This window comes from Bubalus bubalis, chromosome 9 (assembly GCF_019923935.1).
Source record: "Bubalus bubalis isolate 160015118507 breed Murrah chromosome 9, NDDB_SH_1, whole genome shotgun sequence".
NCBI lineage: Eukaryota > Metazoa > Chordata > Mammalia > Artiodactyla > Bovidae > Bubalus > Bubalus bubalis.
In genome coordinates this window covers 44,910,056-44,937,932 of record NC_059165.1, presented here as the reverse complement: position 1 = coordinate 44,937,932, position 27,877 = coordinate 44,910,056, and the positions used below count along the sequence as shown (strand labels likewise).

The 27,877-nt window shown below is 44.4% G+C and overlaps 1 long non-coding RNA gene and 1 pseudogene across 4 annotated transcripts in view; one reads left to right on the top strand and one right to left on the bottom strand.

Moving 5' to 3' along the window:
• LOC112586856 overlaps positions 1–26,593 on the top strand; it is a 55,440-nt gene extending 28,847 nt beyond the window's left edge. For all 4 annotated transcript variants that reach the window (XR_006553260.2, XR_006553261.2, XR_003111325.3 and 1 more), the window contains exon 3: positions 26,295–26,593. This is a non-coding gene — a long non-coding RNA (uncharacterized LOC112586856). The remainder of the gene's footprint in view (positions 1–26,294) is intronic.
• On the bottom strand, positions 15,692–15,792 carry LOC112587147 (annotated as a pseudogene).
• Positions 26,594–27,877: the final 1,284 nt, after the last annotated feature.

The following is a 27,877-nucleotide window of genomic DNA, read 5'->3' as shown; positions in this document are numbered from 1 at the left end:
AGGTCAAACCCTAGCCCCCTGCATTGGGAGCATGGAGTCTTAGCCACTGGGCCACCAGGGAAGTCCCAGTTCAGTGGTTTTTAAACTTCAGTGAAACTTCAGGATCACTCAGGATCAAGACCTAGAAGGCTTAATATAATAAAATATTGCTAGGCCTCATTCCCAGAGTTTTTGATTCATAGGTCTGGATGAATCCTGGAAGAGTTAAAAATTTGTATTGAATATCACGGTGTGTTATGCACTATTCTAGGCACTGGGGATACAGCAATGGGGGGAAAAAAGAAAGGGAAAAAATGCCTGCCCCTAACAGACCTTTCATTTTCATCTTCTCTGGATGACAAGGACAGAGAGACCTCAGCCAATATCAAAGTTATGATTAGCTCTAAGATATTGGTTGTTCTCTGCTGTAACTGGAAACATACCTGATCTAATGTAAGATAAAAGCATATCATTCTATTTCTGAGACATGTGTCTATGAGTATTTCTTTTCCCATAGAGGACTGGATATTTGGGTGTTTCTTTGTTAGTGTTGTTTTTTTTTTTTTTCTTTTTTTCTGCTGAGAACCTTGAGAATTCAGGAAAAACAAAGAGAGAGAGAGAAGGAGAGGGCGAGCGAGAGTGCGTAACCGAGCTCACCCTAAAGCTTGTGTGAGGGCAAAGCAGAAAATACTAAATGAAACATGTGAGTGATTCTTACCAGTAGAGTGGATGGGGAGACAGAAAGAGTTTCAAAGAGGTTTCCCCAAATTTATCATAAAGCTTTACTCTATGGGGCTTTAAGGCAGACATTTCCTATTGTTCTTTAGAGAAGCATTTGAAACCTAAACTCTGATACCAGTTCCCAGTTACTTCAATATAGCTCAGATTTCTGTTTTTAAAAATTTCTAGCTATGATGATATATGGATTTGTCAGTACATTTGTCTCAGAGCTCTGTGAGCTTGCTGGGCTGCAGCTGAGGCCTTCTGGGGTTAAGCCTCCTGTCTTAGGATCAGGAAAATTGTCCTAAGAAGTCTGCAGCTGGGCTAGAAGAGAATTCAGGCTTGGGGATGGAGGTGGGGAGGGGAGGAATAAAAGTTGCCGCTAGATCAGGCTGACTACTGGCAAATTATGAAGACATACTGGTGGCTTTGTCCTTTTCTGCTGACTGTTGGTTTATCCTCTCAAACACAAGTAAAGCTAGTGGCTGACAGCATGGACTTAGGAAAGTGATGGTTCTCCTATTTACTAGTTATGTGAACCAGGATTAGTTATGTGAACCAGCTTTATCTTCTGCAACCTCAGTTTTGTCAGTTGTATATTGGAGACAGTCATCTCTAGCTACTAGAGTTCTTTAAAATAACATGCAAATGTGGTTGGCACAGTGCCTGTGCTCAATAAATGGTATCTGTTTTGAGGTAAGGCAGATGTGAGAACCCCAGCTTTCCAGATGTGGACGCTAACAAGGGGTGTCTCTTACCCTGTTTCCCCATCCTCTCTTGCTGGAATGTCCCCTGCCTCTTAGTTATTGTATTCTTCCTGGACTCTGCAGGCTTGAAGCCTCAGCCAGCCTTTAAGTGTTTTGCTTGCCCACCCTGAGCTGAGGTTGGGGGGAAGGGCTCTTGGCAGGGACTAGTCACATCTGTGTCCACCTGGATCAGAGCTGCTCCCTGCTCTCCTGGGCCTGGCAGGGAGCAGCCAGGGATGGAGCTGAGTGGGGCTCCTGACGAGGCGTCCAGTGGGTAAGTGCTGACCTGCTGGGAGAAAGTTTTTAGAGTGATTCTCTGGCATTTGCCTAAGAGCATTCATGTGCAATCCAGGGAGGGCACATTTTCTAAAAGGCAGGTGGAAATGGATCCCTGCTGTGCTCAGGAGGCCATGTTTGGAAGGCTTTTGTCCAATTAAAGTATTACCGAGCTTGCTTCCTCTTCAAGAGTATTTCTGAAGAGGGAGGAGTTGATTTTTGTCTCCTTATAGGATAGAGATGAAGCAGAGGCCAGCACCTAACAAAGAACAAGATGTGCCTAGGTCTGTGCTGCTATAGGTGGCCTGAATTCTGGGTTTGTGTGTGTGTGTGTGTGTGTGTTTGAGTGTATATGTGAATGTAAATGAGTTTGTGAGTATGTGTCTTTCTCCAGTGTCTACTTATGTTCTGTCACTTTCTATCTTTTCTCTTAGCAGCTGTGAAGATTCAGACTGCTCAGGTGTGAATCCTCTGTGTCCTTGAGCCAGGGGATGATGATAATTCCTGTCTCCTAGGGCTGTTGTCAGAGAAGGTGCATATAAAGCACCTAACAGGGTGCCTAGCACATAGTAGATGTTGGATAAACTGTGTATATTTCTCTATAACTTTTCCTTCTGTGAGTGCATTTCTCTATATTGTGGTAGGTGTAGGGTCTATCCTAGGTGTTCTGGGTGGTGAGTAACAGAACCGATTGCTCCATGGTATCAAGAATGGGTCTGTACTGTTCACCACCATTTCTCCAGCACCAAGGACAGCACCTGGCTTAGCTCAGGTGTTCAACAAATGGCTGAGGACTGAATAAATGAGTGATTCCAATTGGAGCTAATTTAAGTAGGAAAGGGAAAATAATGATGAGGATGTAAAATGCCTCATGGAACATGCAGGTGGGATAAAGAAGGCTCTGGGCAGCCACCAGGAGGAGACATAAGCTGGGGTCTGGAAAGCCATGGGGATGTTTTTGTCTTCTCTCTCTACCTATGCATAGTTACTTTGCTCTTTTCTTTCTCTATAGATTAGTTTTTCCTGCTCCTCAGGCCATCTGGTGAATTCTGCCCACCTCGTACTTATCAGTATAGCCAATTTCAAATACTGACTAAATGTCTCTGAATCCCAGTTTCAGATTCCCAGGAGGGAATCTGATTGGCTAATCTTGGGTCAGGTGTCTTCATTTCTGGTCTAATCAGAAATGGTTAAGAGTACGGTCCCATGGCTTCTCTCTTCTTTCATGGATCGGGGGAGCTTTCTAGAAAAGGGACTTGTGTTTAGTTCAGTGTCTGCCTAGCCCTGTTGTGTCTGTGGAAGAAGGAGCCAATCCACAGAAGGGATAAGAGAGAGTTGGTAGCATAATCTTTATCTTCTTAGCATGGGTGGGAGGAAATGTGTATGTAGAATTTACAGGACTAATGGATTCCCTGTTCGTATCTAGTTGCGTTTTATTGGAGTGGTATTTAGGGGGACTTTGGGGAAATTTCCTAGGCACTAATCATGTCACCTTTTCCATTCTAATGGATGCTAAGAAATGCTTATTCTAGAGCAAGGTATACCAAAGACAACTATACTCTTTCCTGTGAGATATCTGTGAGCTATAGTCCATAGGGTCACAAAGAATTGGACATGACTGAGCGGCTGAGCATGCACACATGCACACAGTGAATGGTGCAGTGGAGATTCAGACCCAGACAATTATATACCAGTAAGCAAGCCTGGCGTGGTGCGATTCATGGGGTCGCAAAGAGTCGGACACGACTCAGCCACTGAACTGAACTGAACTGAACCAAGCCTTGGCTATACCATTTGCACATGGCACATTAGCCTCTTCTTTTTTCTCCATTTATTTTCCTTTTCCCCATCCTGGATTGCAACCTACTCTGCAATAGACCTCTTTACCTCAGGGAAAGTTGGGGCAGAGCTTCCGGGTGTTTGTGCTCCCATCTGCTGACTTCTGGAGTGTTGGAGCACAGAGGGGTTTACCATTCCCCAGAGCCCTACAAGACTAGACAGAGATCCCCTGTGGTGTGGTGGGGACTGTTGAGGTGGAGGTGTTGAGAGCAGTGAACTCTGTGATCTAGGAGAGAGAGACTTCCTACATCCTTCCCTTCCTCTCCCCTGGGTGGAGCCCGGGAGGCGAGTAGCAAGAGAAAAAGATGATATGGCCAGTCTTGGAGGGAGGCAGAAGTGACCTGACTGTGCAAAGAGTCTCTGACTCAGAAGCAAGGGAGAGTTGCTGGGCCAGAAAGAGCCCAGTGAGAAGGCTCAGAGGCACCTTACAGTAGCCTACGTAGACCTAAACCCCCACTCCCAGCACACGGGCTCCCAGAGACCCCTCCCCCTGAACTTCCTCCTGGTCCTGGTGTTATGTGTGTGTAACTGTGTATTGGGAGTGGTTGTGGGAGCAGAGCCAGTGGTACTGTATTGACTAAAAATAAATCCCTGCCCTCTTGGCAGAATAAGAGCTCAAAATAGAAGTTTAGCTGAGTTAGAAAGAATAAAAATATGTGGGACTTCCCAGGTGGCGCTAGTGGTAAAGAACCCGGCTGCCACTGAAGGAGACACAAGAGACTCGGGTTTGATCCCTGGGTTGGGAAGATTCCCTGGAGGAGGACATGGCAACCCACTCCAGTATTCCTGCCTGGATAATCCCTTGGGCGGAGGAGTCTGGAGGGCTACAGTCCATAGGGTCACAAAGAGTCGGACATGACTGAAGTGACTTAGCACACACATGTTTCTTACACAAGTGAGTGTGTGAACTGGGAAGCAGCCTCTGTAACATATTCAGCTTGTTTTCTCTTCACAGCAACTTGTTGTTGGTTATAAGGGGGGCTCCAGAAGACCCCCTTTTCTCACTAGTCATTTTGTAGTATTTAGCTGTGAAGTCCACCACATTCACCCTCCTGCAAAATAATGTATTTCTCTTAAGTTTTGACATCTGAAATTCACCTGTTTGCCACTAGGTGGGGTTAAAAATTGCAGGATGCTTGGGGTCTTGTTGGGAAATGCTGGAGACTGAAAGACAAGCAAATTAAAGTCATAAGAAATGAAATGTAAGTCCTGCTTGGTGCTGAGAGACAGTTCTCCCTTCTTCCCCTCTCAGAACATTTAATACTCTATTTTGCTCAACTGGGTTTTCAAAATTACAAAAGTAAGGTTACTTTGCAAAGTTTTGAAGGTTTATCAATTTAAACCACCCCCCTTCCACTGCTCAGAGATATTGTTCCCTGGTAACAGTTTGGGCTGTATCCTTGCTGATGTTTTCCTTTGGCTTTAAATAGATATACATTTAGTTGTTCATATATGCCTATACAGCATTTCTCAGATGGTACAGCAGTAAAGAATCCACCTGCCAATGCAGGAGATGCAAGAAACTCTGGTTCAATCCCTCCAAGAGCCCCTGGAGTAGGAAATGGCAACCTACTCCAGTATTCTTACCTGGAAAGTCCCACGGACAGAGGAGCCTGTGGGCTACAGTCCATGGGGTCGCAAAGAGTTGGGCACTGAGAGTGAGCGATGTGCTCACTCACATATACGTAGACAGGTAGAACACATGCGCCGCTTCCCAACTTGCTTGTTTCCTCCTCTTAGCTTGTTTTATAAACATTTCCCCAGGTTGGTACAAAGAAGTCTATTGCATATGTTTATTAACTATTAGTATTCAATGGCCTGAATGTACCATAACTTTAAAGCTGTATTCCTCTGGATGGGTATTTAAGTTTTTCTTCCTTATTTCCTCCCTTCCTTGCTCCCTCCCTCCCCCTTTTTCTGTCCCTCTCCCCTTTCATATATGTACCCTTTTGCCCTTGCTTTAAGTATCTGATGTTTTAGTTTAATTTGTTTCATTTTACTTTTGCATCTGCTGAGCCCTAAGTTATGCACATTTAAAACGTTGATAGCTTCTGTCAATTTGCTCTTCATAGAAGTTGTCCTATATTAAACTCCAACAGGGTTACAAAAGGTTGCGATGTTTCTAAATTCTGCATTGTACTTGCTTGTTTAATAACCATAATATTCTGCCAGCCTGTGAGACCTCCTGAGAGCAGGAATTTGACTGCCTGGTCCTTGCCTGAATCCTTAGAACTTAGCGCAGCTCCCGGTCCACTGTAGGTTCTCAGTGATTATCTGCTGGGTGAAAGAGAAAATGTAGAATGAACACCTGCCAAGGGCTTGTTCTTAAACAGGTGCCTGGGAACATTTTAAAACAAGAACTTTAAACTGACAAGAAAAATATTTAGGCTCAGAGGCCCGTGGATTTCCTAAGTTCACTTGGGGCAGTGAAGTTAAAAAAAAAAATCTATGTTGTTTTAGTTAAAAATTTTAGTTGCTTTTGGCTTGGAAAACAACCACCTTTAGCTTCTCCAGGTATGCTCCAGTTGGATCATATGTTTGTGCAGAAGTGTATGCATGGGCCTCCTCTGCAGGGTTGGCCATCCCTTCCTTCCTGTGGATTCCCAGGTGGTTCCCCAAATCTGTGACTTGGATCACTTGTCCTACCGAGTGTGAGGCACACTGCCAACACATGGCCTGGTCCCTGGGGCTGAGAGACAGTGGGTGCGGCTACTTTGTGGCACGGAGGGGCTGGTTTGGCTTTCGCTGTTCTGCTTTGTGACTTTGGGCAAGTAACTTTGCCTCTCTGGGCCTCCATGCCCTCATCTCTGGAGTGGGAGTCATCATTTCTACAGAGCCTGCCTCTCAGCTGATTGTGAGGCCCAGAGTGTGTCGTAAATTATGACATCCTACACAAACGTGAAATTTTAGTTGCAGGGTAGCTGACTGGCTTCTTGAGAAGACACAACATAAACAGATGAGAAGGTCAGTGGGAAAGACAAGAGCTGTCTTTTGCTCGAGAAGAACAATGCTTGAGGGGCTGCTAGGGAGGCAAGCGACAAGATGCAGAGGATGGGAGGGGTCCTGAGAGGACGGGAGGCTGGGGAGGGAGGGTGGATAGACCCTGAGAACTGAAGCTGCTCCAGGGCAGAGAGGAACACAGCCAGGGCTTCTGGGGATATGAAAGGCTTTGCTGTCTCTCCCTCCACCAGGCAGAGATCTGTCTCTCTGGGGCTGCTTTTGTTTGATTGGTGTGCCTTTAACCTTTGCTCTGTCCCAGGCTGTGGTTAACTTGGGGCCACGGGCAGAGGGAAGAAGGTCACAACAAATATAGTGGGAGGCATTTTAAGTACCTAAAGTCATAAATCCTCATGCATCTCGAGCCTGCCCAGGCTTCCCCAAACCTGGAAATTCAATTTCGTGCAGCACACAGAGTTTGCCAAGCTTGCGAAATCACTGGGAGAACAACTTGATGTATTGCTGTGGGGAAAAAAATTGCTGTGTCCCTTTCTTCATTCAAATTAACACCTTTTCATACTGGGCTGACAGGTGACTGATCACCTGAGAATATATCCTGGCTTCAAGTGATTTGATATCTCTACCGACTCTGTTTCCCCATCTTTATTTTCATGCTTTAAAAAGTCAAGAGAAGACATTCTTATTATTACTGTTATAGAATCAGTACCCCTTAGCCCCGCGGCCTGGCATATGGTAGGCATTAATAAATGATGAGTGAATAAATGACTAGATTTGGTTGATGTCTACAGAGTGCTCTTTTTCCTTCCCAGAGGGTCAGGGAAGCATTTGCTTTGTTTTGTGTTTTGTGTGTGTGTGTGTGTGTGTGTGTGTGTGTGTGTGTATGCAAAACTCTATGTGCACTGGTCAGATACCCCTCTGCTGGAGAACTTGCCTTGGTTGCTGGGAGTGCTGGTATCCTGAGCTGCCTTATCTGAGGCCTTTCTTGGGTGACCCACATCCAATGACAGATTCATGCCTGACCTTCTCAGTTCAACTGGGGACAATTCTGAGGGATCAGTTCATCTCTAGGTCTTTCCCTTTGGGGCTCACTTTCACTGGGCTGTCTCACAGCTCAACTTTTTTCCCCTCTTTCTTCCCTTCCCTTCCCCTGACATAGACTTCAGGAACACTCCTCTACAAGCCTCCTGCAGGCTAATCTTCACCCTGGAGGCTGCCTCCCAAGGAGCCCAACCTTCGGTGTTTTGTTCTGTTTTTAAATAGATTCTGTTCTGACCTTCTGCCTCTTTGGCAATAAAAATCAGCTAACATTTATCGAATGCTTACATGATCTAGGCACTTTGCCTGCCTTACCTCATTCAGTCCTCATGACAACCCTCAGAGTTAGGCCCTGTTAGAATCTGTGTGTTCCTGGTGGGCAAGCGAGTCTGGGAATTCAGTGACCCATTCAAGGTCACAGCCAGTTAGTGTGGAAGCACTTTTAACTAGTTTCGTTTTAGTGCTCTTGCTGGTAATTTTAGATAAAGATGAAGGATAGTATTTTGATGAGTCCAGAAGGTTTTGTGAAACTCAAGTGCTTCTTGTCAAAGGGGTTCTGAGGTGGAGTCGATGGGAAGTATTTCATGTCAAGAGCCCTCTCTGCAGTTCACCAAGTATATCAATGTCTTAAAAGCTCTGAGAAGTCCCACCCCTGGGGAAACCTATTAATGTCTCTCAAACTCATCTAACCACAAAGAAGACATGTCACGACCCTACAAAAACCCTGATGTTCTACAGTGGAAAAGACTACAGGAAACACTGGCCTAGACTTTAAGGGCTTATTTAATTTTTGGAGGATTGGTAAACATTTATTGGGTTACAACTTCTGGTCTGACTAATCATTATGCTATTAAACAAGTTGTTTCAAAGTTGTAAATGAGAATAAACTTCTATCTTATGAAAGTCATGTGGTAATCAAATGAAGTACAGAACTTTGCAATCATTAATAACTGTACAGATGCTAGGAGTTATTAAGTATTAATATTTGCAGATTCAGAAACCTTAGGGGGCTGATGTGTCAAAAGCCATCCTTCATATAAAATCCAGCTTTGGAAAGATTTCTGATGGGAGTCAAATCTACTTATGTGTGTTAAGGGCTATTTCATAAAACCATAATTAGAACTTATATGATTAATGCATTAGAGTAAGCTCATTATTAAAATGGGAAACATTTATTCATCAAATACTTTTTGACCATGCATTGTGTGCCTGTGCAAATGTTCCTGGGAATATAAATAAATGCAGTTCATGGACCCTCTCTTTAAAGAAGTCACTATTTACAGGACAGAGGGCAGACATGCCACACATTTTCATTTTTCTTGGTCATGCCCATTGCAGACCTTGTTAATCAATCATTGCACTATTAACCACTGAGCCCAGATGGAACCTTGGAGTCCTCACTCTGGGCAGCCACTAATTGACCAGGGTTGGCACATGAGTTGAAACTTATTTCTATAGAAACATGATCCACAGAATCTAGACAAACATAAAAAGCATGCACCAAGGGAGAATGTGACAAGTACCCAAAGAATTGTAAAATTATAGCATACGATATATATCATAGGCTTGGGTAGTCAGGGAGGGCTTCTTGGAAGAGGCAGGACTTAAACATGGTCATGGAGGATAAGGAGGGACTTGGATGGTGGTCATGATGGGGAAGGTGTCACAGGATACCTGCAAGGTGAAGTGAATCCCAAATACACAAGTGACAGCCTGAATCTAAAATCTTTGCTGATGGTCTAATTGCTGAGCATAGATCCTGGTATTTCCTTATCCTAGATTTTAGAAGATGGATACCTTTCAGAATCACTTTGACCTTCTGATTGGCTGCCAGCATCCAAATTGTGATTTCAGTCTGTTGCCTAGTCAGAGGCAGAGAACTTAAATTCCAGGTGCACATAAATTACTTCTAGTTATTGCAATGACAAAAGGCCTCTTCGAAGGTGACTTGCTCACTCCCTGTTTTATAGCCTCATACATCAAAGAGGAAGATGGAGTGAAGTCAGTTACTATGAGGAGATGCAGACTGCAGGAAGAACGGGTGGCAACTGTCCGCGAAATTGAGCACTTTGTGTCAAAACTTAATTAAATTAGCCTTGATTCTATAAATAATAGAGCAGGGTTTCCCTACTCTGCCATCCAACCCTCCCACCCCCATGCCTTCTCCTTATACCTTTTGGAAAAAACTGAGCTTTGAGTGTGTTGTACTAGGAGACAGTTTGTAAAAATTAGGCAATGAATAGTAAAATGTAGCCTTCGCATTAATTTACAGAGCTGAATATGCTTTGGGTTAGAAGGAGCAGTGACTTAACAAGATGCAGCATGATACTCTGGGATGTAAAGAGGAGAGAGAACTGGATGGAATGCTGAATGTGGGTTCTTGCCCCTCAATGCCTCTAGGTATCCAGCTTTGTGTTGCTAGGCAAGTCTCTGTCCTTTTGGGCCCTCTGTTTCCCCACCTAGGTCATTTAAGGCTTGGTACCAGCCAAGTTTATTTCTCATGCATGCCACATGTCCACTGTGCATCAGGTGAGGCTTGTCCCTACGTCCCCTCCTGTGGAACTTAGGTTGATGGAGCAGCCACCATTACTGTTGCTACAGACGCTGCGACAGAGGCACAGTGCACTCTGGAGGGTCTTTTACTGGCAATCAGCGGGCCTAGAAGTGACATGTGTCACATCTTTTCCCTGCTCATTGGATGAAAATAGTCCTATGGATCACACAAGCACAGGGGCCAGAAAGTGCACTCTGACCTTGTGCCTGGCACTTTGTGAATAGCATTAATAGATATCCCAGGCCACTTTTTTTTTTTTTTTTAAATTTTATTTTATTTTTAAACTTTACATAACTGTATTAGATTTGCCAAATATCAAAATGAATCCGCCACAGGTTTACATGTGTTCCCCATCCTGAACCCTCCTCCCTCCTCCCTCCCCATTCCATCCCTCTGGGTCGTCCCAGTGTACCAGCCCCAAGCAAAAAAAAATAAGCCTCCAGCACCCGGAATTCCCAGGTGGTCTCCCATCCAAGATACTAAACAGGCCCGACCCTGCTTAGCTTCCGAGATCAGATCCCAGGCCGCTTTAAGTGCTGAAGTTTCATAATTTTTTAGTTCCCATTGGACTCTGACTTTTCATTTCTACATTTCATTGTGGTTAGGACTCCTGCCAACTTGCCTTCACCTACCACGTGCTGATTGATAATTCTTTAATTTCCTGATGGATGGGTCTACTATACCTTTATGGTTCTACCCACTGTGATTCTGGGAAGCTGCTCTGTGATTTCAGTTTCCCATATGTACAATAGGGATAATAACGGTACCCACCTAATAAGGTTATTGTTATAAGATTGAGTTAGTATATAGAACAGTGCCTGGCATATACTGAGTGTTCGAAAATGTTAGACATTACTGAGGAAGACAAGATAGTGTAGAGACCATGAATGCCAGCTCTAGAGTCAGATACTATAGAGGCCATGGGTGTTGTCTGTAGAGTTAGACTGCCTGGCTTTGAATCTCTGCTCCATTAAATGTAAGCCATAGGACCTGGGACAGGACAGTTTTCTTATTTGAGAGTGAGGCTAATGTCTACCTATGGAAAGGTGGTTAAGATTAAATGAGCTAATATACATAAAGCACTCAGATTAGTACCATTGAATCGGTGCTCAAAAATATCAGTCCCTATTGTTGGGAATGTAACATTTGATACCACTAAGTCTAGTGTGGGCTTAGTATGATTTTTGGAACCATTTCACTCATTGTTTCCTTGGTGCTATTCTTTTCTGATTTGCCTTGATTGTGTTTTGCTTTTTCAAAGCAGCTTTCCTGGCCTTTAAAGTTTGATGTTCCCCAGGCTTCCATTTGGGGCAACAGGCTCTGTGCACTCTCCCTGTGAGCTGTTTATTTTCCTAGGGCACCTGCTTTCACCTACACGCCAATGGCCTCCAAAGCTTCAGCCTCAGTCCTAGCCTTTCTGCACGTCGCCTGGATTCATCCCTCTGGACATTCTGTGGCATTCCATGTTTCTGGAAATGAACTCATGATGCCCCTTTGTCATCAGTGGCATGCGTTTTGCCATCCACCCGCCTTTACTCATTTTAGCACGATGGCTCAGAGGATGAGCTTTGAGGTTACATGGGCCCACGTTGGGATCATTGCCACATACTAGCTGGGTGACCTTGGGCAGGTGACCTAACTCTTCTGAACCCTTACCTCAGAGAAAGGATAATAATAATGCTTACTGTTAGTTTGAAGGTTGAGTGGGTTCACTATGTAAATCACTAGCATAGCATATGACACATGATAGGTGCTCAGTAAACAGTAGCGCCTACTAATCTTATCAAAATAGTGATGATGTTGATACTGTCTGTCACTCAGATACCTCTGCCTTAGTTTAGGCATTTATTTCCTCCTGTCCAGATGATTGCAGCAGCCTCCTAACTGTCTCTATGGTCTTGCTGACTTTCGCTGACTCATTTCTATCAGAATGTTCTTTCTAAAACACAGCTCTACTTATATGAGTCTACTGTTTAGGACCCTCAAATGTCTTCTCAGTGCCTAAAGGCCAAACTTAGTTTCAAGTGTCCCCACAGCACTGACTTATAGGGGTGCTCAATAAATACCTTTTGAACACTAAGCTGCTTTTTTACCTGTAACCCACTGTGCCTCATTAGCGTAGGAGCACGTACAGCTCTCCGGTAAGGGTCTGAGCAGGACTGGACACTCCACACCTCCAGGGGGCACTTTTCATTTATATTCTATGTGAGCAGCACTTCTGGAACACAGTGATGTTCCCTGGATTGGGACAGTGCCATGGCCTGGAAGTGGCCTGGATTCTTGTGTGGCCTCCACGCTTGGGCAGATAAGCGGTAAGTCATGAGCCTTAGCTGTAAAGTGGGAGAGCAGGGCCTTTCCTACCTTCCTATACAGTTGTCGGAGCCTTCTGAATCTGAAAGGTCTTATAAACTGGGAAGTGCCATCTCCCAGAAATTGCCCTGCTCTTATTGTCATTGATACTGACTGTGAACAGTAAAGACTAAAAAGAACCTAATCGCCTGCAGTCAATTTCTAAGATAAAAGCCCCATTATGAGCAGTGACTGTGTGATAAGCTCAAGGATATTATTTATTTATAATTTAACTACCTTGTTTTTCTTACTTCAATGGCAGTACTCATAATAGCATAAAATAATAGTCTAGCTAAAAAGAGAAAATAAAAACACCTATAATCTCACCCACACAGAAGCAAGCATTATTAATTCCTTGATATATTTTCTTCTAGAATATTTCCCAGACATATACAGTGTACATACCATTTGATAACCTGCTCCCCCCACCCCATTTAATGTACCACAAGCCTCTTTTCATATTAATGAGCACACCTTCACTGTATAATTATTAATGGATACATAGTTGTCTGGCGTGAGGACATACTTTAATTTATTTAAACAACACTCATGCTGCCATTTAGATTAATTCTTCCTTTTCCCTGTTTCAAATAGGCTGCAAGGGACATCCTTGTAGCTAAATCTGTGTGCATATCCATGCTTATTTCCTCAGGTTAAATCACAGAAGTGGAATTACAGGGTCAAAGAGTAGGCATGTTTTTTTTAAAGGCTTTTGCAAAGAACTGTCAATTGCCTCTAGTAAGATTGTATGCTCAATTGGATTTTGAAGGTCATTTCTGTCTAATAGTGGAGTGTGCAAAATAAATAAACTTTGAACTTTCAAATGGAATTAGTCTCTGCTGGGCTGTTATATGGGTTTAGTCAGAAATGTGGGGAATGGAGCTCAGTGATGGAGTAGTAGAAAAGCCATATTAATAGGCTTTAGGCTACTTTCTTCTCTTTGGAACTTCTTAAATTTAAAAATTGGGATATAATTTTTATAGAATGTAATCTTATCTTAACTGATTTCGATGGAGACAACCATCAATAGAACTCACACCTGGTTTTCCTCTCCTTCCAGGCATATGAAAGATGATATTCTCCAGTTTTTTTTTGCAGTAGGTGGGGCTGGTAACTTGGTCTAGACAATGTGCTGTGAGCAGAATGATATGGGTCCCTTGTGGAGTGAAGGACTTAATTGTCAGTATGAGACACCCCCCATGTTGCCTCTCCCCCATGGAGTCTCTGCTGCGTGTTGACCAAGGGCCTGTGTTACAGATGGTACACTGCAAGATGGTGAAGCCTCTGAGTTTCTTCTGGGAACAGTTGCCTTGAACAGTCACCTGTACTGCGTGGACTTTGTGTGAGCGAGACTCAGACCTGCACTAAGTCACTAAGATTTGGTGGTTATTTTTTAAAACTGAAAAGTGAAAGTGAAAGTCGCTCAGTTGTGTCCAGCTCTTTGGACCCCATGGACTATACAGTCCATGGACTTCTCCAGGCCAGAATACTGGAGTGGGTAGTCTTTCCCTTCTCCAGGGAATCTTCCCAATTCAGGGATTGAACCCAGGTCTCCTGCATTGCAGGCGGATTCTTTACCAGCGGAGCCACAAGGGAAGCCCAAGAATACTGGAGTGGGTGACCTATCCCTTCTCCAGTGGATCTTCCTGGCCCAGGAATCGAACTGGGGTCTCCTGCATTGCAGGTGGATTCTTTACCAACTGAACTATCAGGAAAACTGAAGCATAATCCTAACTAACACAGTGACATAATTTGATTCCAGAGCTAAGCTATTAGTCACTTCACAGATCCTTCTTAGAGTGACTAATCTGTGCTGGGCACTGTGGAGGATAGAAGAAAATATAAATTTAATTTCTGCTTAGCATATACAACTTATGGTTCATTTCTATTGCTTCTTGAATAGCATGTGTGTATGTTGAATATTATGGCTCTACCTAGGTAGACAGGTAATGTACACTCTTTAAAGGGACTCTGTCATCACACACTGGTTCCCATATAAATATGGGATGTTCTACCACAATGCATCCTTTTGTTTTTTGTAAAATCCTACATGGTTCTGATGGGATAGGCAACAATAGATCCCACTTCCCTGGCCACCGGAAAAGGCATGTAACTTCCTTGGAATTTTTTGAATTGCAGATGGAGATAGAGGAGTTGACCATCTTGTCCCATGTGTCATAGGCTATAGGAACTGATCCCAGAAACAATGTCCCCGAGGAGATTAGGAGGACAGATCATAGACTGAAGCCAAGATGAAATCCCGTGTTGAACATGGATGGACTCTAACGCTGTTTGAGCTCTGGGATCCTGGATAGTCTGGGGCTGGCACCACGTGTGTGCCTCCAGATGCTCCAGCCAATACATCCTGCCTACATGGATGTCCCTCCTCTACTCACTCAGCACTAAGCTCACTCTCAATCTTATCTGTTTCTCTATAGCATTGACGTTGGCCACCTGATGCAAAGAACTGAGCCAACTTATTGGAAAAGACCCGGTTGCTAGGAAACATTGAAGGCAAAAGGAGAAAGAGGAGGCAGAGGGACGAGATGAGATAGCATCACTGACTCAATGTACATGAATTTGAGCAAACTCCAGAAGATAGTGGAGGACAGAGAAGCCTAGTGCACTGTAGTCCATGGGGGTCACAAAGAGTTGGATACGACTTAGGGACTGAGTGGCAGCAACAGTAATTGTAGAACCTTTGCTTAGAGGTATTGAGTTTGGGCGGAGAAAGCAATGGCACCCCACTCCAGTACTCTTGCTTGGAAAATCCCATGGATGGAGGAGCCTGTTAGGCAGCAATCCATGGGGTCGCTAAGAGTCGGACACGACTGAGAGACTTCACTTTCACTTTTCACTTTCATGCATTGGAGGAGGAAATGGCAACCCACTCCAGTGTTCTTGCCTGGAGAATCCCAGGGACGGGGAGCCTGGTGGGCTGCTGTCTAAGGGGTCGCACAGAGTCAGACACGACTGAAGTGACTTAGCATAGCATAGCATAGCATTGAGTTTGGGAAGGTGAGAAATTGTGATAATAAGAACCTTGAAAGAATGAATTAAAATTTTTTTTATTGGAGTATACTTGATTTACAATGTTGTGTTGGCTTCAGGTGTACAGCAGAGTGATTTTATTATATAATACATATACATATATTCATTCTTTTTTAGATTCTTTTCTCATATAGTTTATCACAGAATATTGAGTAGAGTTTCCTGTGCTATATAGTAGGTTCTTAAAAATATGGACCGCTTTATAAATTTGCATGTGGGCAGGGGCCCATGCTCATCTTCTCTGTATCCTTCCAATGTTAGTATGTGTGCTGCTGAAATGAGCACTAAATGGATTATTTTCATCTGGATAAAACCCCCATTTTTCCTGCTGTACTATCCCATGTCATCTGTGTTTTTTATTATTTTTGCTTTCCATCCTTTTGAATGTCAGGCCAACTTGGAGAAACCCACGGGTCTTCCCGTGGATTGGCCTCAGGGTGGGGGCATGCAGCTTCTGAGTGGGTTTCCAGGCTGCTGGGGTAGATGAACGCGGCTGTCTTCACTCTCCAGTGGAGCGTGAAGCCGAAGGGAGGCCTTGGGAGGCAGCCACTCACTCAGACCCAGGCAGCCCGGGGGCTGAGGCTGCTGGCAGAGTTGTCATTATGCTAATGGCATCCGTGAATCCAGAACCAGTGACCCCTTGGGGGAAGCAAGAACTCTTGAAGGACCATTTGAAGTCTTTGTGCTATCAGTTTGAAGGCGTGTGACGCCTGTACTTGGCACCTCCTAATTGATTTTATTTTACGCTCGCATAGAGAGCTGTGGTCCAAACACCAGAGGCCTTGCAGCTCTAACAGAAATCTAAGGAGAGGCAGTGTATTAGAGGTGGTCGTTGAGTGCAGAGGTTCAGATTTTGGGCTCTGGAGACACACTGCCTGAATTCACATCTCAGTCTTCGGCTTCGTTGGCTGTGTGAGTTTAGCCAGGTGACTTTACCTTTCTGCTTCCCTTTCCTCATCTCTAAAGCAGGAGGGATAGTAGTGCCACCTGTAGAGGTTCATTTGAAATATAAAATAGGTTAGTACATATAAAACAGTTCACACTCAACACATAAAATGTTGGAGAAAGTTTTGGAGACTGTTTGCATGGAAAACAGAGCAGGCCTGAGTGAGTCTTGATTAACTGCTTAGCAGCCAGATGCCCTTGGATAAGTCATATGTTCTTTCTGCCCTTGAATGAAATGTGATCACCTGAGAAAGCCCCTGAAGTGATGTCCGGTATATCAGAGGTGCTTAGTAAATGGCACTTTCTTTTCCTTTGGGCCTCAGTTTTCCCATCTGTAAAGTAAAGGTGCTGGAGGTCTTTTCTGTCTTTCACTGCTTAAGAACTGGAGTCTAACACCGGCGTCCTGATTAAAAAGAGCCTCTTGCAAGGTGAACCAAAGCTTCAGGATGAGTAGGGCTCCCTCAGCGTTTAGGATTGTTAGCCAACAGAGTTGCCATCCACTGTCATCCACGGTAGAGGGCAGGATTCTAAGGGAATGGGCACAGGAAGGAGGCTGCATAGGGAGGTGGTAGTGGGTTCCAAAGCATCTTGCCACTAAGTAGCTGCCTGGTCTAAAGTCCCCCAGCCTTTAGCTTCTCCAGCTGGGAAAACAAGAGAGAGCCCCTTTTGAAGATTCTAAGTATCAGAGGATAATAAAGCAACAGGGTCTGGGAAATTCAAGAGAAAGTGGGGGTTAGAAATGGAAGAGCCCTGGTAATAAACTTCATCTGTCTCATAGCTTCTTATGTTGGGAAATTGATGGTGCAAGTGCTATCATTTTCCCAGTTCCTTGAGGAGGAAAGTGAGAGACCCCTGCTTGCAAGGTCTCACAGAGAGTCAGCAGCAGAATCAGGTCTTTTTTTTTCTTTTCATTTTTATTTATTTATTTATTTGGCTGCACTGGGTCTTCGTTTCTGCACTCAGCTTTCTCTAGTTGTGGCGAGCAGGGGCTACTCTCCAGCTGTGGTGCACAGGCTTCTCACTGCAGTAGCTTCTCTTGTTGCAGTTCAGTTCAGTTGCTCAGTCGTGTCCGACTCTTTGCGACCCCATGAATTGCAGCACTCCCTGTCCATCACCAACTCCCGGAGTCCACTCAAACTCACGTCCATCAAGTTGGTGATGCCATCCAGCCATCTCATCCTCTGTCGTCCCCTTCTCCTCCTGCTCCCAATCCCTCCCAGCATCAGAGTCTTTTCCAAAGGGTCAACTCTTCGCATGAGGTGGCCAAAGTACTGGAGTTTCAGCTTTAGTATCATTCCTTCCAAAGAATACCCAGGACTGATCTCCTTTAGAATGGACTGGTTGGATGTCCTTGCAGTCCAAGTTGCAGAGCATGGGCTTAATTGCTCCAAGGCATATGAGATCTTTCTGGACTGGTTATCGAACCTGTGTCCCCTGCACTGGCAGGCAGATTCTTAACTACTGCCCTCTTCTCCTTGCCTCTTCCATCCTCCTTTGCCCATCCCAAAATAACTCAGCCCTTTGGCTAAGCTATCAGGATGTTCTAAGTTGGTTCTGCTTGCAGTGAAGACCACTATGGAAGTCCATAATCAGGTCTTAAACCTGGGTTTGCTGACTCCCATTCCAGTGCTCTTTTTCCAGGAGACTGGGTTAAACCTCAGGGTAGCTGGATGCTGATATCAGTTCTACAAGAAATGGGGCCTTGTGATCTGGGGACAACTTGTTAGTCTCTCAAAGCTTTTTTCATTTGTGAAGTGAGGGCTTTTCACGTGATTGACTTGAAAGTCCTTTTCAGCTCTAAAGTTCTAGAAGCCTCTTTCTGCCCATCAGACTCACCTCTGCTGTCCTCCAAAGAGCAAAGTTGGACTTGACAAAGTCTTCATTAGGGCCCCATGGACTTGACACTTCCTTGAAGACAATATGTGAACACTGCTTCTATTCCTGGATAGGGAAGTTGGCTATAGAAGCCAGCTCCTTGGGTGCCCTACTTCCACTTTAGGAAGAATGAACATATTGTTTTAATTAATCATATAAAAGCAAAATTAGCATGATTATGTGAAAGGTGTTGTAAATCATCCCGATCCACATCACTGAGCAAAGAGCATTTAGTTATTCTGGAGTTGTTAAAGATTTTATCTACCCAAGTGAAAATTCAATTAGTACTAGCTTCAGCTTCTATAAAACTAAGGATTTTCCACTGTGGGAAAGTACTCTCTGTGTGTGTGAATACCACCTTATGCCACTTTGATAAATTACTGTAATTAACTGTATCCTACGCAAGCTAAACAAAATTTACTGAACTGTTGTTGTATAAAAGGGATATCTTCTCATCTCTTGTTGGGGAGATTACTCTAATCTGTACATGATATTGCCTCAAATATCATGCCTTTTATGCTGAGCTTTGAAAACACCGGCAGCATTGTAGCTGGCACCAGTAAAACACAGTTGGTTTCCATCACACTCCGCCTTTCCCCTCCGGGTGTAGAGACATCAGCTATGGGTTTCACTATGATTCAATTAAATGTGCTATGTTTAATTAGCTAGCTGGAGAAACACTGCAAGCAGAACCAACTTAGAACATCCTGATAGCTTAGCCAAAGGGCTGAGTTATTTTGGGACGGGCAAAGGAGGATGGAAGGGGCAAGGAGAAGAGGGCAGGGGGCCTTGCTCACAGGTCTCTGGCACAAACTCTCTGCTTTGGCCATGTGTCCATCCTTTTCTTGTATCTGGCTCTGTCCTGCCTCTCTCCTCCCCTCCCACCCAAATCTTACCTGTACTTTAAGGCCAAACCCTTCCTCCTTTCAGGGACCTTCCAGAGAGATTTGTAGGTATGTTTTGTTTTGTTGGGCATGCCAAGTTCTCTCCCCTGATTTATCATCTCATCTCTTCAGGGGTTCTCTGACTGTTTCTCCTTCTTCTCCCTCCATGGGGTTTTAGTTCTCAGTGAGGGAACGCAGTAGAAATTGGCAAGATTCCTGATGGAATGATCCAGTTTCTTCCTGAACTTCATTATACCAACTGTCCAATTCTCAACTCTTTGGGGGTAAAGCTCTTAGAATAAGGTCACTCAGAACCAGCTTGTTTTGTGTGGAGTGGTCATTTTTGGAGGATTTCTCAAGTTGTCTTTAGCGGCACTGCTGCTACCATCCTTAGCTAACACTGAGTATATGCTATGTGCCAAGTCTGTTGCAAAGAACTTTGTATGCGTTCTCTTATTTGTCCTTCCTGGGACTCTATGAGATGGATGTTGCTATCCCCAGTTTATAAAAATGGAAGCTCAGAGAGGTAGATCAGCTTGTTAAAGGTCACATAGTTAGAAAGGGTTAGAACCAATCTTTGAAGCCATGTGTTTTCACTACAGGCTGTGTCTTAGCTACTGAGCAAAACTGCTTCCCATGCTAATAACTATGAAAATATTTAAGTGTTTCAGTTATTTACTTGCTCACCTTCTGGCTTTGTTGTATTGTAAGGTGCTGCCCTGGCCAGGTGAGAAAGTCTTACCAGTTAGTGCCTGGGAACTGTGTGTGACCCAGAGGATTGACATAAGGTGTATTATACACGTAAGTGTCATCTATCATCTCTGTTGCAAGGGAGGAAAGCTTGGGAACACTTGAACCATCCTGTTGGTCTTTATGATCAGGCACTTCGTGTGCCTTGGTAGTTTAGCCTTCGTATCACTGTAACCATTCCAGTATGGTGACGAGATTCCATCTCACATGGCCTGGGTAAGTAAATTCATGGTGAGGTTTTCTTCCCCAGAGGCATTATTCTATGCCATAGATATCCCTAATTTCAAGGTAAGAATGAGGAGGCTAAGCTCTTCAAATGCCCGAGTGTATTCTGTAATATGTGTATGATAGCCAAGGACCTCACAAGAGGAGTTTCGAGGGTTGAATGAGGCTTTGGAGGTACAGTGGCCTTAAAAACAGAGAAAGGTAAGTTGTGGATAGGAGAGATCTTTATTGATGTAGTAACTGTTGGTGTCTTTCTTGGCCAGGGAACTGATATTCCCTCTCTTAATCAGTAGCCACACCCTGACTTTCCCCTGCTCTCTGGGGCATCACCTCCTCGCAGGTATGTGGAGTGCAGCCCCACTCCTGATGCTTAACTCCACAGGTGAGTTTATAGGGGCTCAGAAAGTTGTGCCACATCCCTCTCCTCACTTCACCATGGCCCGGCTGACTCTAGAAACGTATGAAAAAGAAGTTCATTCCACATATACCTGTGAGCAAATATTTGCCTCCCGTCTGTGGACCATCCAACAGTGTGCCTAGTTTTGTGATCTAAAACAAACTGTAATCGCTGAACAAACAGCGCTACATAATCTTCTCAGTGATGATTTTGAATGGCTCTACAGAGTTTTGTTAAGTATATTGTGAGACAATAGAAAATATATACTTTGGTCTTTGTCCCCCATTCCTGATGCAGAACTTTTGAAACCCTTCTAACTTCCCAAGTGCTAAGAGCACTAGGAGTATCTTTTGTTCTGGTAGTTGATCAGGTTTGATCCGAGGGTCAGGACGATCCCCTGGAGGAGGGTATGGCAACCCACTCCAGTATTCTGGCCTGAAGAATCCCATGGACAGAGAAGCCTGGCTGACTACAGTCCATATGGTCACAAAGAGTCGGACACAACTAAGCAACTAACACTTTCACTTACCTGACTCAGGATTCCTAAATCCCTTGGCATTTCGGGTGTTAGGAGTGTCTTTTGCTCTAATGAGGCAACTCTGAGTGGACTCCTAGATGGCTCATGGATGGGGGCTGGTCACCGGAAAGACCAAGCCCATGATTAGAAGCTTAGAATTTTCAGCCACACACACCACCTCTCTAATAATTGATCATGCCTATGTGAGGCAGCCTTCACAAACTTCCAATAGGATGGGATTCAGAGAATTTCCAGGTGGGTGAATGTATCTACGTACTTTGAGGGTGATGCATGCCACCTCCATGGGAACAGAAGCTCCTGTGCTAGACATTCCTGCAGACCTCTCCCTGTGTATCTCTTCATCTGGCTGTTCATCTGTATCGTTTATCATATCCTTTTTACTTAATAAGCTGGTAAATGTGAGTGAGTGTTTCCCTCAGTTCTGAGATCTGCTTTAGCAAATAATGAATCCAAAGGGGAAGAGGTCATGAGAATCTCTGATTTGTAGCCAGGTTGGACAGAAGTTGTGGGTAGCCTGGGGACCTGCTTCTTGCCATTGGCATCTGAAGTAGGGGTAGTCTCATGGCGCTGAGCCTTTAACCTGTGGGATCTGATGCCATCTTCAGGAAGGCAGTGTCTGAATCATGTTCAGTTGTAGGGTCATCCAGCTGGTGTCATTGACAATGGCTTGGTGGGGAAAACTCCACACATCTGGTGTCACAAGTGTTGTGAGAGTAAAGGAGAGACTCAGGAGGAAGACTAGGTTCTTTCTAACTCATGCACATACCTGGAGTTCCTTAGCCTCACCCTTCCTGTGTTGTTTCCAGTTGTCCACTGTTAGAAATGAATCTGTTCATGCGCTCAACAAATATTTATTGAACCACTTGAGTAGTGGGGTTCGTGAATGAGGGAGGCATGGCCCTTTGATCTGGTGAAACAGACAAGCAAGTGACTAGTGTGAATAAAACGTTGTTCAATTGCTAAGTCATGTTCCATGGACTGTAGCATGCCAAGCTCCTCTGTCCTCCACTATCTCCCAGAGTTTGCTCCAATTCATACCTAATCATCTCATCTTATGCCTCCCCCTTCTCCTTTTGCCTTGTCTTTCCCAGCATCAGGGTCTTTACCAATGAGTCAGCTTAGCTCTTCACGTCAGGTGGCCCACGCCAATGCTATAGAGAAATCAGATAGCGATGAGAGTGAGCTTAGTAGTGAGTGAGTGGGGAAGGGGCATCCATTGTAGGCAGGACTGAGAAAAAAAGAAAAGTTTCTCTTCGAAAGCAAGGGCTCAACTGAGAACTAAGGGGAAAGATGCATCAGCAAATGGTAAATGTTGGGAAGGAAAATATTTCTGGAGGAGACAGGTCCCAGGTCAGGAAAGGAGTTGTGTGTTTAAGGAACTAATACATAACTAGCTGGAGAAGGGAGAGTCAGGAACCAGGTTTTACAGGGCTTTCAGGTGATGATAAGAAATCTGTATCATTAGATTCTAATAAAACATTTCACATTAGAATAATGCTTGTAAGCCCTCATAGTGTGTTGCTATCCCTGTGTTATGATGCAAACTCCATTAGTGTTATCTTCAATTTATGGATGAGGCAACCAGAGAGGTTAAATCACATCCCTGAAATTCCACCATAAATCAGCATCTGAGCAGTGAGTGGAGACGAAGTCTACAACACACCTTAGCTCTCTTTGCCGTTTTGCTGCGCATTTTTCCAAATGAAACTTTGGATGCTTTATTGGTCTCTGTCCAGAGATTTATACTTACTATGCAGTGTCCTTTCATAGTCAACTGGCTGTGTTAAGGAGATTGCAAGGGGGTGGGGGAGAGAAGAGGGTTGAGTAAACCCAGCTTCATTAAAACTACAGGAATTATTACCTGGTAGTTCTTTCAAATGGCCAACAGGGCAGTATCAAGCTGGAAACTCAATAGGGTTTCTAATTTGTCAACAGAACACAGGACAGCCCTGAGAGGCAGCCCTGAGGGAGGAGGATTTTAAATGGAAAGAAAGAACTCTGCAGAACTGAAGGACAAGAGGAGGTTGTTCAGTCTGTTTGCAGCAGAACAAAATGAACTTAGGGCTTTGTTTCAGGAATGCCAGGGAATTATAGACTTCCAGGGTGGAAAAGGATTTTCAAGTTTACTCTGTCTCCCCTTGCCCTGTGATGGTTGAATCACCACCACATGACCACCAAATCTTGGTCCCAGCAGCTCCAGGGTTAGATAACCACTGCCTCTGGAGGTAACTCATTCCAACAGCCATTCACTTGATCAACAAATATTAATTAAGCACCAAGTAGAGGGTCGGACATGACTGAGTGACTTCACTTTCACTTTTCACTTTCATGCATTGAAGAAGGAAATGGCAACCCACTCTAGTGTTCTTGCTTGTAGAATCCCAGGCACGGGGGAGCCTGGTGGGCAGCCATCTATGGGGTCGCACATAGAGACAGACACAACTGAAGTGACTTAGCAGCAGCAGCAGCCCTCATACCTTGAGGATGTATTTTCCTGCTATTTTCTAACTAAAACTGAGCTGTAACACGGAGTTTTAACACTGATCTGTCTAAAAGTTATAACACGGTCTGTTCGAGACCCAAGACCTGTAACACAGTCTGTCCAAGAACTGTGACATGCTGAGGGCTTTAATGTCCGTTGCTTCAAATCTTTGTTGTGATGAGACAGAACCGAGGAGATTACACTCACCTGACATAATTACAACTTACGTGGTCTGTTTCAGGTTGAATTGTCTTCTCCAAAATGCTTATGTTGAAATTCTAATCCCTAGTATCTTAGAATGTGACCTTATTGGAAGACAGGCTCTTCACAGAGATAATTAAGTTAAAATGAGATCATTAGGGTGGGCCCTAATTTGATATGAGTGGTGTCCTTATAAAAAGGCAAATCTGGACATTGAGGTATAAGTAGAGGGAAGAGAGTGTGAAGAGATAAGGAGAAGATGGTCATCTACAAGCCAAGGAGAGAGGCCTGGAAGAGATGCTCCCCTCTCTGTTTTAGTAGGAATGAACCCTGCTTCCACCTTGGTGCTGAAATCATGTAACTCAGATTGGTACTTGTATCTAGCCAAAACCTAGACTGGGACTTGAACCCGTAACCTTTTAACTGAGATCACATAAGGTCTCAGAACTTAATGAAGCTCAGGTTCTTCCTGTCTCATTGTAGAAAGAATTCAGTGGGAGACAAAATAATAGGTTAGAAGTGAATTTATTTAGAGAGAAACATGCTCTACAGGCAAAGTGTGGGCCATCTCAGAAAGTGCGAATGACACCAGGGTGTACAGGGTTGTTGGTTCTTATCAGTTCAGTTCAGTTCAGTCGCTCAGTCGTGTCCGACTCTTTGCGACCCCACGAATCGCAGCATACCAGGCCTTCCTGTCCATCATCAACTCCCAGAGTTCACTCAAACTCATGTCCACCGAGTTAGTGATGCTATCCAGCCATCTCATCCTCTGTCATCCCCTTCTCCTTCTGCCCCCAATCCCTCCCAGCATCTGAGTCTTTTCCAATGAGTCAACTCTTCGCATGAGGTGGCCAAAGTACTGGAGTTTCAGCTTTAGCATCATTCCTTCCAAAGAACACCCAGGTGTTGGTTCTTATAGGGGTAAGTAATTCCATAGGCTAATGAGTGGGAGGATTTTTCCAGCTATTTTGGGGAAGGGGTTGGGATTTCCAGGAATTGGGCCTCTGCCAACATTTTGACCTTTATGGTTGGCCTTGAAACCTTCGTGGCACCTGTGGGTGTGTCATTTAGCTTGCTGATATATTACAGTGAGCCTATACTGAGGCCCAAAGTCTAGTGGAAATCGACTTGTCTGTCATCTTGGACCCATTTGGTTTTAATCAGTTTATGTTTTGTCCTCAGGCTATGCCATTCTTTCAGAGTTTGTGCCCTGACCTCGTCCCTCCTTTTGCACAACTGTGAGATGATAAATTTCTGTCCTTTAGGCCTCCTGGTCTGTGGTACTTTGTTGTGGCAACCTAGCAAATGAATACAATGTCATAAAAGACAAATGTACTGTGAGAGAAAATCATGGAATTGAGGGGTGCAAATATAGTTAAGATTTGGGGGTTCACAAAGGGGTCCTGGAGGAAGTGATATGGAACCTGAAGCCTGAGGTGTCCCTATTGCCTCTTTCATCCCCACTCTCAGCATATCACCTCTTGCTCACTCGACTCCAGCCACACCGTCCCTGTTGCTATTCTTCAAACACTCAGGGGTGTTCCCACTCAGGGTCTCTGCTATAGCTGTTCCCTCTCCTAAAACACTACCCCCCCCCCAATATTCTCTAAATTTCCTCACCTCCCTCAAGTTTTGGCTCAAGTATCCAACTTCTCAATGAGGCCTGCCATCCCCTTATCCACCATGTCCATCATCATGAGGCCTGCCATTACCATGTCCATTGTACTTAAAATGGTAGCTTGTCTTACCATCGTCCCCTCTTGCCCAGAACCCCCAATTCTCCTTGCCTTGCTGAACCTCTCTATTTGTATTCCAGAGAACCTATCCCCTAACATGCTAGATCACTTATTCATTTATTATGTTCATTGTTTATAATGTTGATCTATGGTTAGAATTTAAGTTCCACGGGTGCAGTGATTTTTGTCTGTTTCGCTTGGAATACTTGTTTTGCTTGGAATACTTCTGTATTCTAAGCACCCAGAACAGTACCTGATGTGAAGTGGGCATGCAACAATACATAGTTGTTAAATGAATCTATGAATAAGGCCTGTGGGGAGTCAGGAAGAGTGTTTGAGGCTGAAGAATGTGCACACATACTGGCCCAGATACAAGAAAGAGCTCAGCGTGCTCATGGATCAGAAGAAAGGGCGGGTAGCCGAGGGAAGAGTGATGAGACATGACCCTGGAGAGTGGGCAGGAGCCAGATCTGTGGACATCTCTGATTCTTAGGAATTGTTTTCCTTATACTGGGTTATGATCAATCTTCTTTCAGATACTACTCCTAGTCTTAGTTCCCTAACTTGGAGTAACATCAAAGAAATCTTTTAACTTATGGTGGCTCATTAGATATTTGAAAGTTAAATATCATGATCACTTTCCACCTCTGAGTATTCTCCAGTTGCTTTGGCAGGGTGTATTTTAAAAAATGTTAATAAATACAAATTTATTTATTGCTTACACAGGATTTAATTCAGTGTTTTTGATTGGCAGGAGGCTCATCTCCAAGTGATAATTCAGAGACCAGACTCTGCTCTGCTGTCTTCAACAGTTGGCTTCTGCATTCACCACGGAAGGAGAAAGAGCATGAAGAATGGCACGTGGGAGATTATTAGGGACCAAGCCTGGAGGAGTGTTACATCATTTACACCCAGATTCCATTGGCTAGAACTCAGTCCATGGCCACACTGAACAGCAAAGATGGCTGGAAAACGTGATCTAGCGGTGTATCCTGGAAGAGCTACTAGGTTTTGTGATCGGCCAGCAATCTCTGAAAAAATATGTTTCTTGGATTAAGCCTCATCCTCCCTGGCCTGATTCCTTTCCAACAAGGGTAGCTTTTGAATCTTCCCACCCTCTAGTCACTCCCCTCTTCTTATGCATTGATTTGTCAGTGTTCCTCTGAAAATGCATGGCATTCAGGAGTAGTCTGAGCTGGGTAGACGAGGAAGGTGAGGCTGCTTGCTCTTAGGCTCTTTACTCTCGGCCCTCGGGACCTAGGAGGGGTGTCAGGGGTCCCTTTCCTTTCCATTTCTTCTCCCTCTCTGCCTGCTCAGAGAGGTTTCATGGGCCCTTTTCCTGAAAGAGACATCTCCCTTTCCACCCCCCACCCCCACCACTCACACGTATTTAGAGATGATAAATGGCACTGCTTATAGCATGGGCTTCAGCATCTGATAGACCTGGGTTGGAGTTCTGCCCCCTCCCCTTTCTTACTAGCTGTATGCTGCTGCTGCTGCTAAGTCGCTTCAGTCGTGTCTGTGACCCCATAGACGGCAGTCCACCAGGCTCCACCATCCTTGGGATTCTCCAGGCAAGAACACTCGAGTGGGTTGCCATTTACTTCTCCAATGCATGAAAGTGAAAAGTGAAAGTGAAGTCCCTCAGTCGTGTCCGACTCTTTGCGACCCCATGGACTGCAGCCTACCAGGCTCCTCCGTCCATGGGATTTTCCAGGCATGAGTACTGGAGTGGGTTGCCATTGCCTTCTCCGACTAGCTGTATGACTTTGAGCAAATATCTTAAACTCTTTAAACTGCAATTTCCTGCTCTGTAAAATGGAGGTGAGGATGATGATAATGATAATGATGGTGATGGTGGTGATACAGGATTTCTGTGATGAGTCAGTGAAATAATTGACTTAAAATGCTAGCATAGAGCCCGGCACATGGTTGAGGGCTCAGTAAGTAGGGGCTAGTAATGGTGACAATAGTTAACAACTTTCTCCTCTAGTCAAACAGACCTTTTCAAATAGTTCTTATTTCCTTCTGTTATATGTTTGTTCTCAGTTTTCCATCAGCTATGCTATTCTTACCTCTCCTCTGTCAACCCAGATCTTCTCCTTAGATTTCTTCTTCTCAGCTTCTCCTTAGATGTCTAACTTTCTACCTTCCTAACTCAAAACTACACAGCTGCTATACCTTGTCTTTATTGAGAAATGAACGACAAGAGTAGATACTGAAGAGTTAGAGAAAATATATGGTGTAGGCTTTGCCCGAACCCATTTCTCCTCTCACCTAGAAGCTACTGAAAATGTTTTATTCATGATACTGAGCCCGGGCTTCCCAATCCTTCTC